The sequence below is a fragment of the Argiope bruennichi genome, chromosome 7, assembly GCF_947563725.1.
Source record: "Argiope bruennichi chromosome 7, qqArgBrue1.1, whole genome shotgun sequence".
Classification (NCBI taxonomy): Eukaryota; Metazoa; Arthropoda; class Arachnida; order Araneae; family Araneidae; genus Argiope; species Argiope bruennichi.
The window spans coordinates 131,817,562-131,831,671 of NC_079157.1; positions in this window are offsets into that span (position 1 = coordinate 131,817,562).

The following is a 14,110-nucleotide window of genomic DNA, read 5'->3' on the forward strand; positions in this document are numbered from 1 at the left end:
TTCGCACTTATTAAAATATGTTTTGGGCTTAAATCTCTGAAGTCTGATGCAAGCATCCGCCATATTCCCCCCCCCCCCCAAGATAACTTTCATATACAAAATTTTAAAATACAATAATAACCTCGATGCATTATTAGGGGTCATGCAAAGAGCTATAAAATATTTTTTGTTGTTTGATATTTTGCCATATTTAAAATTTCTTTTAATATTCATATTTATAAGAAATGTTTTAAAATTACTTTTTGAGTTATTTAATGGGAAATTTTCGAGATATTTTTAAATTCAGACTTACTTTACAGCTATTGAAATGAAAAAGAATCGATCAAATTAACGATAACTAAACATACTATGAGAATTTCCCTAAATGAAAATAGAATGAAAAAGATAACAGACAGAACAGAAAAACGAATGCTAAAACATATTTTGGAATAAGCGAAGAAAAAAAGGTATTTATCGCACTCAATTCATCATTTTATTATATAGGAAATATCTTGTAGACAGTTTACTCCACATACTATGAAATGAGAGCAGTACGAAAATACAAGTTTTTTATACATGTAAGTCGGCCTTCATTTCTAAAAAGAGATCAGAGTATATTCAAATAAGAATGGTATTATTTAAATTTATAAAGTTTCTAAATCAATGAATTCCAATACACACACAGATTGACAAACATTTGATCTTTGATGACTTGGATCTAAAATTTGATACCCTTTAAAATGTTTTATATAAAGAATGCTTGCCTCATTGAATTCCTTCAGCTTGTTCTGTTCTTGAGTTATTGAATCGAGGTGCTCATGGAGAAACAGGCGGGTACTCTCCTCTTTGAAGAATGGTATCTGAAATTGTATACTTTTAGACAGATATTCTTTTGATATCTACTAGACATATTCTAGACATATTCGTTCCATTATTGGTGTGTTTTGATGTCAAAATACACAGGCAGTAAAAAACTTTTGAAAACATTCTTGATTTGGCTGGTGTACCTAATGAGACAAAAAACTTCATAAGTCTTAAATTATGGCGCGTTGTTTCATAAACCCAAATTTTTATAACAAATTTCATTTTTGAAAGTACAGGGTGGTTATATTTAAAGTTCCACTTTGAAATGGTTATAAAAGGAAAACTATTGGATCAGAAGTTATCAAACTTGGTAATAATTTAAAGGAGGTCATGAGAATTTTTTTTCAGTTCAAAAACTCACCACCGGGAGGTGAAATGGCGCTGCATGCAATATTTTTAAACAAAATAAGACATGTACACATCGGTTTAAAATGTATTTAATCGTTTTTTAAACGAAACTGTTTGTGGGGTTATATAAAACTGCAATGTCTTGTAATTGGCTTACGGCAGGATGCGCTTTACATGTCATTGGATTTTCCAAATAAAAGTGAGCCTGTTTGTCAGAGTTTCTCATCGTTACGAATCGACAATGTCTCAGCCATGCAAGACCATGCTTTTCTCGTTAAATGTTATTATGCATGCGATAGCATTGATTGGCGTGTTTTGCAAATGTATCATTCAGAAAACGAATACGCTGAGGGATATGCTTTGATGAGAATACAGTAATGTGATTTAATTTGCTTTCAGAAAATGATAAATGCCACATTGAACATGTTTTGAAAACACATTTCAGAAACGATTAAACACATTTTAAAACATTGTCTTCATGTCCTATTTTGTTTAACAATATTGGATATAGCGCCACGCTGGTGGTGATTTTTTTGGTGGAAAAGAAATTTCCACGCCCTCCTTTAAATTAATACCAAGTTTGATAACTTCTGGTCTGGTATTTTTCCTTTTATGACCATTTCAAAGCGGAACTTTAATTATAATCACCTTGTATTTACTATCAAGGCTGATTTTTCCTGAAATAAAATATTTTTGAATTTTTAAGGGATTTATGCTGATATTTTCTGTTATTTCGTTTCTTTTATTACTGAAATATTATATTTTAATTGAACTACAATGAATATTTGCGCCAAGCACTCGCCTCTCCACATCTTAGAAATAAATAATGTTGCAAAAAGTTTCAATCAGGAGATTGCAATTTTAAACTAGCGGAAGTTGTCTCCCAAAAACTTTCTCGCATACTTTCTAATAAAGATGAATCTGCATTTTAGACGGGTTTGTTTCCCTGTAGACTTCGACCAGTCCCCTCTTTAACGTTCATCCAATAATGAAAATTGAATGAACAACCAAAACTTTCATCATTTTCCGCATTCAATAATTAATAACATTTGATTATTTGTTATAAAAATTTTCACCTGAGTATATATTTTAAAAATTATCCATGCACTTTTGTTTTTTAAGAGTAGCCTCTAATAAATGGAATGAATATTTAAAAAAAAACACACCAATTATAAACTATTAAAGAGATAAGAAGCAAAACTGAATTTCTTAAGTAGCCAATAAGAAAAAGCAGAAAAAAAGGGAAGAAAGAAGAAAAGCACTGAGAAATCGAAGAGGAATTTGCTAACTTTGAATGGGAGTGAAAAAAAGGCCGTTTGTCTACACTTCAAATCGGGTCTGGTCGAATTACTGCTGTGATACATCTTAATACAGAGAAAGGGTTGCTTTTTGTGTTTAAATCAATCAATTATTTGTGTGCTCCGTGAGTGCGTTGCTCATCGATCGCACGATCTGCTTTTTCTTGCTCGGTCTTTTATTCTTTTCACGTTTTAGTGTTTTTTTTCCACTTTTTTTTTATCAATGAACTTTAAAAAAAAAAGAAAAAAGCAAAGAGCCTTGAATGTTCCCGAGTGTAAAAATAAGCAAATTATTATAAAAATAAGAATGTTATTTTCAAAGATAATTTTAGGGCACTGATAGCTTTGCAATCTAAGCGACGAGCCGTCATTGTCAGTATTCAATAGGATAAAAAAAAATGCTTATACTAACCAATCGCAGATTCTACCTTGTAAATTTTTGCATTAAATCTGTAGCCAACATATTGCTAGGGAAAATTCTCCATACAAAATTCCATAACATCAACGGGTTAGCTGCAGTAGACGTCAGAGTCAACAGGCTTCTGTAGCAATAACGACGTTTATGGACACTAAATAAGATCATCGAGACTTACACTAGCACTAAACAACAGCCCACAACCAGCTAATTGGTAGTAAATAACTACTACAGCACTCAAAGCGAATAACCAAAAGCACTCAAGAGTGATTTATGTCCCTCCAAACATCTCAAATCCACCACTGTCTCTAACTTTTAACTGTCCCAATTGCCGACTTACTACTATACGACTGGCTATTCAACACATGACACAATAGTGCTTCAATACTTGACTCCAAGACTCGGTGCATGGCTCAATCCTCAATTCTCTAATAGTTGGTTTAGTTTTAGTTATATTAACATCTTGTTTTAAATCAACAGTATTTGGGACGAACCTCGTAATTTTGAACCGTGGTCAGATGACGAGGACGACACCTGAGACGACATCCACTTCTCTAAGCCTCCACATCACACCAAAGGGGAGGATGTTTGGTTCCGGCGGATTTAATGTGTACTAGACCCACTTACATTTTTTCGGTGGAATCGGGTCTCGAACCTGAAACCCTCGACTGCGAAGCCGAGATCTAACTACCAGGTCACTATCGCAGCCCCTCTAATCTTTTGAGCTCCACTCACAGCTGGACTGACTCAACTTACTAGTCGCTGACTCAATACTGATTTACTGTACGACTCGTCGCTGACTGCAGCGCACGTCACTACGACTGTGACTCAATTACTATACGACTGACTTCAGCTTGGTCATCAGGGCCTTTTATAGGTTCCGAATCAGGGTACAGAGAGTTCTCAAAGGTCACTGTAATTCACTTCTTGTTGGTCCTATCGCAAACATTCTTGCAGATTTTAGAATTTTACATTTTGCCGCAAAAGTCGCCGAGTTTGTCACCATGTCACCAACTGGCCGTCCAACTAGGACGATCATTGATCCGACATACTATCAATATCCAGTAAAGCTGAGTGTAAAACTAACTTTCTTATGATGTAAGTAACGGTGCAGCAACATTACAGATTCATAATAATATAGTGGGTGATTAATCAGCCATACCATGCGAATTAATTGTGTATAGGAACATGCAAGAATTATATATTTGAATTTCTTCATATATATAGTATATTCTACATGAATTTCATATATATATTGTACATGAATTTCTTCAATTTTGAAACAAAAATGATTGTTCGTTTCAAAATGTATCGGATATTATATTGCGTCTTCTGAAAAAGAGTTTCAAAAACAATCAACGTAGCTTGATTTCGTTAAATAATAAATAATTTATTAAGAAGAAATTCAGATATTTTCTTTTAATTGAATAAAAATAACAATTTTTTACTGGCGATAAAAAACTAATTCAATTCTCCTAACAAAAACGTGCACAGAACAGTAATTACTTTTTCAAAAACACATCCCAGAAAAAGTTTTTTCTTGTAAATTTTCGATTAAAGAAATACTTTCACTCACAAACAAAATAAGTAATTAACGTTCAGTTGAAGAATTTCAAAACAGATATTTTATTTATTTTGTGAATTTTTTCCTGTCTCACCTAATTAATATAAGAATTATATTCTTTTTTGTAATCTAATCAGGATGAAATGTGGACTTGTCTTTAAATGTCTTAAATTATTCATCTTTTTTTAATAACGGAGTTTTTATTTGAATAATTGAGTAACCAGTGTTTTTTTTTTTGTTTAAACTCTAACATAAAAATGCAACTCACGAACACTTTATCCGTCGATTATAAGAAGGAAAGAACTTTTAATAATATAATCATTTTATCAAACGAGATCTCCTTACTTTTTCCTATGTTACAAAGTATTGTTTCATGCTTTGATACATTATTTTTTGACGACATTTTTTTAATGTGATGTCGTTTTTAGAGCTAGATGAGAGGATCCGGATTTTTTTCCCAAAAAAACAAAAGTCAATTGCATATCGCACTTCTATAGAAATTACGGATTGCTTTGAGATCCCAGACGAGTGACCCTATTCCAATTATTGTCATCTGAGTGTACAAGTTTAACTGGGTTTACATGTGAGCGTTCTTGTAGCTGCACCTTCCCATAGTGTAAAGAAACATAAGCCCGGCAACAAACTTTTGATAGCTTTATCTATTAAAGAGTTACCTTCACCGGTTTTAATTTTTAAAAAATTACGCGTTCCACTAGCAATACATTAGATGTAGAACATAAACAATAAGAATAATTCGTTAATTATGATTCTTCTCAATTTGAAAGCGAGAGAACGAAAAAATAAATTTATGAATTGTATCGTTCATATTACATTTGTCAAAACTAAACAGTATGTTACTACTTAAACTGTGTTCCAATTTTCGGATATGAAACTTAGAAACTACTCTTATTTTAAAGGAAACACGTTTTAATCTACAATTTTAAAGTACAATAATATTTTGACATTATAATACTGCTGCATAGTAAATAATATTGAAATTACACATCTGCTTAGGATTTATATTAAGCTCAAAATATTGCCTTTCATATTCGTGACTCAACAATCTAATAGATACTTCGGCTTATAATTTTATGTATATAAATATAATTGACGGTTTTTTTTAAAATCTAGATGAATAGCATCCAAAATAATATTGAAATAGAGTAGTATTATATTCATATGTAATTATTCACATGAAAATTATTAAAGTCGGCTAAAATCTTTATAGAAAAAAATGTGGCCGATATTTAGTTAAAAGAAATTCTTTTACAAAATTTGCCCTCAGAGGGCATATTACTGATTATTACAATTACACAGTCAGCGAATACAAATTGTGCATTAAACTTACCCTTTTCGTCAGTATTTCTTTGAAATATCAAACTAACAGTCATTCATATAAAATTCCAACATATATTGCGGCCCCTACGAGAAATTCTGTTCCTGAGTTCTAACAAAGCCAATCGACTTTTTCAACAAACAGTCACGGAGCCAAACGGAATGAGGATTCAGGTTGAACGATCAAACATATCTTAAAATGACGTATGATTACACGTTCTTCTGTAAACCATCACACTTTCCAAACACACTTTTATTATAAATACCCTTGTATAAGGATCTCTATCCATCTTGAAGTTACTTTGTTAAGGAACAGATGAAATTACTTTGTTAAGGAATTTGTTAAGTTTCTTTGTTAAAGAACTTGTGTGCTTGCCATGCAAGGGCAATGCTATTTCCCAGTAGCGACGTATAAATTTTTCCAGTTAAGGAAAAGACGTCACTACGCCTCTCAGGGCTAATTATTCAAAGGAAACTCAACATACATTTTACAATGGATCCACAACATACCGCATCCTATTGACAATACACTGTACTTAAAGAATCAAATGAGTATTTTCCACACAGCAAATGAGGCAATCGTGTGTATCTCGATAAATTATCGAATCATACGTCAAACCGTATCGAGCGCACATCGAGCACGACAATAATGTAGACAGTTGCCTGAAATTAAAAAAAATATGTTTTTAAAAAATTTCAGAAATTCGGAAAAACTTTATACGACTATTAAATTAGTATCATTAAAAAGACGATTTTTTAAAATTTGGAACAGTAAAAAATTTATTTTTCTGCAATAATATTTCCGGAAGCTGTCGCAAATAAATACAAAAATTTATTTTATATTTAATTAACTATTTTAGTTCTAAAAATATCGCTCTGAAGTGCACATTTGCCCCTCCAAGTTATACATGCGCCAAATGTGATAGCTGTAGGTCAAATGGTCCGACTTGTAGAGTGCCAACGCACACACACTTTATCATTAGTAGCGATACATTATCTATAGGTCTATGGCTTCAGAGTATGGCATGTGACAGCTTGTGTATCAAGTACATAAAAACTAACATGAAATAAATACATAAACCCTATAATAGAAAACAATAAAAAGCGCCTAGTGCAAGATAAGAAGATCGTCAATTTATCCTGCTCATGTTGACTCGATTAGAAACGGTAAAAATCCTTCTTTGAAAAATTAAAACAAAAATATTGTTGTTTCTTATGGCACTTGTTATAGAGGATTATCAAGGATTTTAAGCAGAAAGAGAATCTCTTATTTCAGTAGCAATAATTCGGGTCAAGAGTTCAACTTAGTTATGCATGCGGCATAACCCTCTTTACGGGGCAGACTTCATTCATGCATTTCATTCACTCACCCACAGATTGTAATTTAGATCTAAATCAGAGAACGATCACCGCTGAACTATTATCCCTAGTGGAATTGTTTCGACATGGAGGATTTTTTGGCCACGGCAGATTTATTCCGCCACTGGTTATTACATACACGGGTAGCTTTCGACCGTTGGGGTTCGAACTCATAATCCACGGAATGCGAATCCAACGTCCTACCAACCAGGCCATCCCGGTCTTTGTAACATACAAATAAATTGAGGTTGTGAAAAGCTCATTGTCTAGGTATTCATGTATGGAGAAGAATAACCAAATACATTCCCATTTAGTGTAGGATATCTTAAATTGAGAAACGTGAAAACATCATCAACTAACAAGCAAACGAAATGGCTACCGTGAGTTCACTGTGCGCGATGTTAGTGTCTAGATGTGTGGATCCATAAGATGGTGAAATTGAGTCATGTGAACTTATACTTGCCTCAATCTCCTCTATTCAAAGTTTTTGAATTTTCATTTGATTTTTACATCGTAAAAAATTTGAATCTAAATTTTAACTCTTTTCCGCTATATTCAAATATGTAATAACTAAAAGTCCTAATGAAAGAAGACAAGTTTCATAGTAAAGGAAATAGAAAGCGACCAAAATGTAATATTTGACTGACATGAAAGAGCTTTCCGTTTTCTATCACTAAAGTTTCCGTTTTCGAAGAATGCTAGAGGTTTCGTTTAGCTCATAATCTGAATATTGCTGGAAGAGACACGGCGATCTGGTGGTCAAATCTCATGATTTATAACGGATGTCCAGAATTTCCAAGACAATTTCATTAAAAAAGTCCGAAATTTGATCACACATCGTAGTTGATACATTTTATAGCATTAATCCATTCAAGAAGGCAAGAGATTCCTATACTTGTCGATGTGACTTTTGCTTTTTGGTAGGTTTTCTAATAAACTATCAGCATGTGACAGAGGAGGATCAAGGTTCTTTTTTGTTTTTCCAAACAAAACAACTTCCAAGCGCGAAGTCCCGGCTGGCAAGATTGCCTCTAGCTTCACAAATGAATTCATCGCTATCAAAGAAGCTTTATACAACTGCTTCGCTATCGCTCACAAAGAAGCTGTCAACCATCGCTGATAAAGAAGCTTCGGAGCAAGTTGCTTGCACAGGCAACGCAGATTCCTTCAGATGGGATCTTGATCTTCTCAGATTGCAAATCCGCCTTAGAGACTACTCAAGATGAAGAGACAGGGCGTTCCCAGAATATTAATACTATCCTGTTCTCTATCGTGACAATGAAAAAGTCGTGCATCTTGCAGTGGATCCTATCCCACGTGGGCATTGAAGGAAACGATCAGGCCGACCAAAGCGGTGGATTCCACCCCTCTATCTACTACTTCTCTGGATGCTAATGCAGTGGCAATGTCACAGAGGCTCTGTACCAATCGAAATAAATTCTCCCTGACAAATCTAAATTATACAAGAGACATCACAATCACAATTGCAAGACTCTGAACAGGACAACTGAGGGGCATGAGGCTCATGCCCGATGGTTCCAGACTCTATGAAGAATGCAGATACTGTCCAGAAGTGCAGCTGGATCCGGAGCATATTTTTAGCTGCCGTTCTATTTTCCAGTCCTCTTCAGAAATTGACTGCACCAAGGATATTCATTATTCCGATAAAGCTGAAGATATGGCCAGGGCTGTTCTGCATGCTTTCGGCCCAATCTAATCCCCCCTCTTCTCTCCCTTTTTTTTTCTTATTTTTTTATTGCACTTGTACCACAACAACAACTATGAGCAGTCACATAATCCGATGTAAAAAGGAGAAGCATTTTTACAGGAGAGAAGCTTACTCCCAATGATGCTATGCGGATGTTCGGAAAGAGTTTGTTATCTAATGTTTCATTATCCAAGTAAATGCAATTTCAAAATTTTACGGTTTGACATTTCCATGGTTCAAAATGGGTCGATTTATGACTTAATTAATAGCAAATGGTACTCTTTATGAATATCATGCTATACGCTGTTTTAAAATTTCTATTTAATTACATATTATAGGTTATTTGCGTTGACTATGTCTCTTTAGAAAAATGCCATCTAAAATTTATTCTTAAAAACTAAGATTTAACTTCGAATATTTCCAGTCTAATGAATCTCCCCACCAACCAGCATAATGAGTTTCAGTTCCTTTTTGCCTTCCTATTCAAAACAGCTTATCTCATTTCTTTCTTTCGGTTGTTTATAATCCAAAAGAAGGATCATTTGTAGGAAAAAATACAATTGATGAGAGCATTTCTTCTTTTTTACGTTTTAAATGGGAAGCGTTATAAAAATATCTTCACTTAGTAGGTATCATTTTTTTTTCTTGTGTACCTTCCTTTTTCCCTTTTAGAGAAAGGGGTGAAGTTTCTTTTTTATTTTGAATTTTTGCTCATGGAAAAGTATTTATCTTTCAGCAAACTATCTGCTGCCTTTATCTTTAATGCAAAAATCTAGAAGAGGGGACATTTTTTATTAACATGTGGGTTTTCGTCTTATTGTTTCCTATCATTTCTATTTATTTTAAAATTCTTTCCAATTTCTTTTTATTAAATGAATATCAGCACGATTCGGATTTTTTTTTATTTGAACTGAAATTAGCAAATCAAATGAGAGCTCCAAGTTTATAGATTTTTTTTTCATTATATGCTGTATACTTCCTTGGAAGAAATCTTAATGATCCTTATATTAATGTTTGGAATGCAGGGAACGTAAGACGCCTTTTAACATTTGATGATTAAAGTATTTTGGAGAATATTTTATCAAGGCAAGTATTAATGAAAAAATTTAAGGTAGGGTCGAAAATCTCGTCCATATCATCATATCACGATAATGTTTTAAAATTGACTCGACAGTCTTTATATTATTTTTTTCAAATTTACTAAAAATACATTTTAAAAAGAATATAGAAAGAAAAAGTGTATAAAAAAAGACTATAAATAGAGATAGTCAATAATTTAAGATATATAAAAATTAGAAAAAAGATACGAAAAAAACCCCATTAATTTCATTGAAAATTAATTCATTGATATTAATAAGTAATGTTACGATATATTTTAAGGTAACTAAAAAATTAATCATTGAAGAAAGATTTAAAAGAATTAAAAATCGCAAAAAAAATTAAAAATTTGAAAAATCTTTTTTTTTAGTGCACACTTGCTACCCAAGAAATAATGACGGCCTATATATCTGATAGATCTAGGTCTAACAATCAGCTTTTTGAATAATAGAGTGGGCCATGATTTCGAGAAGACTTCAAAAAATCATAATGAAAAAATAATGCCAGAAAAAAGATTTGGCTTCAATCTCTAGGCAAAAAGTGCCCAAAATGTATATTCAGTTTTCTTCCCAACAAGAGGAAGAAACGCTCGTGCGTAGAACTCTGAATCTGAGCACTCAGGGTGTTCAAAACTTTGCAAAAGGCTCATAATTTTTACGCAAGAGTGAAAATTAAACTTGAAATAGAAAAAAAATTCGTTAGAAATAGTTGAATAATAAAAAAAAAAGCGGAAATGTTAAGTTTCCCGCTTTTCTCTGAAAATCAAACATCAATATCAAGAAACATTTTTAGGAAAGAACTTATTCTCGATCCTCGAATTTTGACCTATAGGAAATTACTTACAGGCATTCTCGAGTATCCTTTTTTTTCTTTTGTTAATTTTGAATATTTTAAGAAATGACTCTGGAATTTTTACATTAGTGTTTGGTATGCAACACTTAATTCAGTAGAATTCCAGAAAATTTATTCAAAAAAGAACGAAAAAAAAATATTTTTTCCAAATTTGCAACTATGAAAAATTTACTTCTGAACTAATTAAGTTATCATATTATTCGACGGCTCATTTTGCAGATTTTTTTAATTTTTAATCAAATATTATCAAATTTATATCAAATGTATTACTAATTAGATTTGGAGAGTAGAGGAGGAAATGACTCATCAAATTGAGCTTTTTCCCAGATTTTTTACTACAGGGACGAAAAAAATTTACTCCCGTAAGTGTATTATTATATACAATAGCAGGAATAAATTCCCTTTTTTTTTTAGTCAAAACACGCTTTAGTCTTAAATGATTTTATTAAAGCATATTCAATAATAAATGCTTTTTATATTGTAAATGTTGCAAATCGACGCCAGTCGAAAGCAAACAACAAAATTCTTCACTTCAATGAGAGTTGCTTTAAGCGACAAATATCGCAAAACAAATGAGACTTTAAATAGTTCACCTGATATTATGCAAAATGAGGCGTTTATTTTGGGGGGGGGGGAGAGGAGGAATGATTCACAGATACAGACTTTCAAATTTGAAGGATAGTATTGTATACAAATAAATATTTATTTTCCTTTCTTATTCGCAGATTAATTTCACGATGCAGATTATTTATTAATATTTTTTTTGATTATTTTCTTTAAAAAATATATTTCTATTGACGTTGATAAAGAATTTTAATTGCTTATATTTTCGCACTTGATATTTATTTCTGAAAAGTTAATAATTTCAGTTTCTGTAAAAATAGAATTTATACAAAAAATAATGTCACATGATTTAATATTTAACTATCATTAAGACTAAAAAAAAATTATTGAAAAATTTAGTCTGATAGAAAAAAAATATCATTTGAAATTTCTAAATTAGGACTGTTAATAATTTGAATTTAGGATTTCCAATTCTCCAACAGAGTGAAGCACGAAATGTATTGTTACTGAATGCCTTTGCACAACAGACATCCCCCCCCCCTTCTTTCATTGATGAAATCATGTCCGCGTTGCAATGGAAACAAGGGTGCAGTGGTCCTGAGGGTAAAGACCCCTGAGCACCCGAAGGCAGAAGTCTGACTTCTCGTTCATATGAAGATGACACTCACTGCACAACCCTTTTTTACAGGGGTTACAATGCTTTCACACACTCCACAGATAAAACGAAGAGTAAAGAACAACTACGCTCTAACCGGGGCGCCTAGAGCACAAGGAAGACCCGCTACCCCTAGGCCAGTAGTCCGGTAATTTTTTCGTTACTGATAATTTATCTGTACCTGCTTTACTAAGAATTTGAAATGATTCGAAGGCAATTAGATTCTTTTCCTTACAAAGGAAAAATGAGATAAAATCCGCAATTTTTACTTACATTTTCCTTTTGCATTTTCTGTTTGAAATGTTCCATCATTCGCAAGTTATTAAATGAGTTTTATTTTTCTTTCGGATTACATTCTAAAGAGCATCGTTTTGTTCTTGAAATTTATTTGAATTCCTTCAAGAAAAGTACAGGTATTTAAGCAAAGATTTCAGTGTTTTAAGAAATAAAATGGACATTGCTTCATAAAAAAATTTAATATATTAGAAGATATCTGATAACTTTTATTTAAGAAAAAGATTTCAAATTTTAGTAAAAATTTGCAGAATTTGTAGTCACTTGTACAGGGTGCGGCAAAAAAAAAAAAAAAAAAATCGGATAAAGTTATTACATTATAGAATAGAAGTTCATTAATTTCTTTTTAATTTTTGTTCATTTCTTTTTGTCTGCCACTTCAATTATAATATATTTTATGATGTATCTTTTAGTTTATGTACTGTTTATTAGCCTTTTTTACAATGCCAAGCAAAAGATATGCTATTTTAAAGTTGGAAACCGAACTGTATAAAGTAGTTCGTTTGCTTAATGTGCCTCGGCAAACATTGTCTGATGCAATCTATTGTTTCAAAGGGCTTGGCAATGATGGTCAAAGTCCAGGAAGGGAAATAAAACGTATGGTGAATTCTTTCAGTAGCTATAAGGTTATCAAAATCGAGTTCAACGGAATTCGAAGGTTTCCATGACAAAGATCGCTCATGAACTGGAAATAAGGGACCGATCTGTGCAACGAATAGCAAAATCAGAGCTTGGACGGAAGCCTTACAAGGTCGAAAATGTTCAGCTACTCACTGAAGAAAATAAACTCGTGAGGCTCCAAAGACGCCGAAAGCTTTTGAAACGGGTCAGCACTGATAGAGATTCTTTTTCACTAATGAGAAGCTCTTTACCGTCCAAAAGCTCGTAACTCCTAGAACTACAGGATCTGGTCTGTAGACGCACCAAGCAATTCAGCAATTGTTGAACATCGCAAAAATCCAAAGTCGGTCATGGTTTGGGGTGGAATTTGTGAAAGCTGCAAAACATCTCTGGTTTTTGTGGACGAGGGAGCTAAAATAATTTCAAAAGTGTTCCATTGGGGCATTCTAGAAGCTGTTATATTTTCATGGGCCAAAACGCATTTCGGCATTGTAAGTGAGAGTTTCAACAAGACTCTGCACCAGCTCACAAGGCTAAAAAGGCAGAAGAGTTGTGCAATACGCATTTTCCGGACGTGAAATCATCTGGAAAGTGGGCACAATACTCGCCAAATCTCAATCCAATGATTAAAGTGTATGGTTTATTTTGGAGTCTACGACTTGCACTAGACGACATAAAAGTTTGGACTCTCTAAAGCAATGGCTTTGGCGGGAATGCGATGGATTAAAGGTAGAAGCCATTGCTGAAAATTTCAATAAGCGTTTGGCCTCTCCATCACTGCAAAAGCCGGCCATTTTGAAACCAATTAAATCTATTTATCAGTAAAAGTCTTATTATCATTTGTTATAATTGGTTAATTTTTAAAATTTTTAATCAAGTTATATTAAAATGCCGCACCCTATATATATATATATATATATATATATATATATATATATATATATATATATATATATATATATATATATATATATATATATATATATATATATATTCATCCATTCCTAAAAAAAATATATTAGAAAAATTCAAAAGACATAAAAGCGAGAAAACATCTGATAATTTCTAAAAAAATTATAAAAAATTGAAAAAGTATTTTTTTAAAAAAATAATTAGATATCTAAAATCGAATCCTTTATTTGACAAAGCTCTTAAT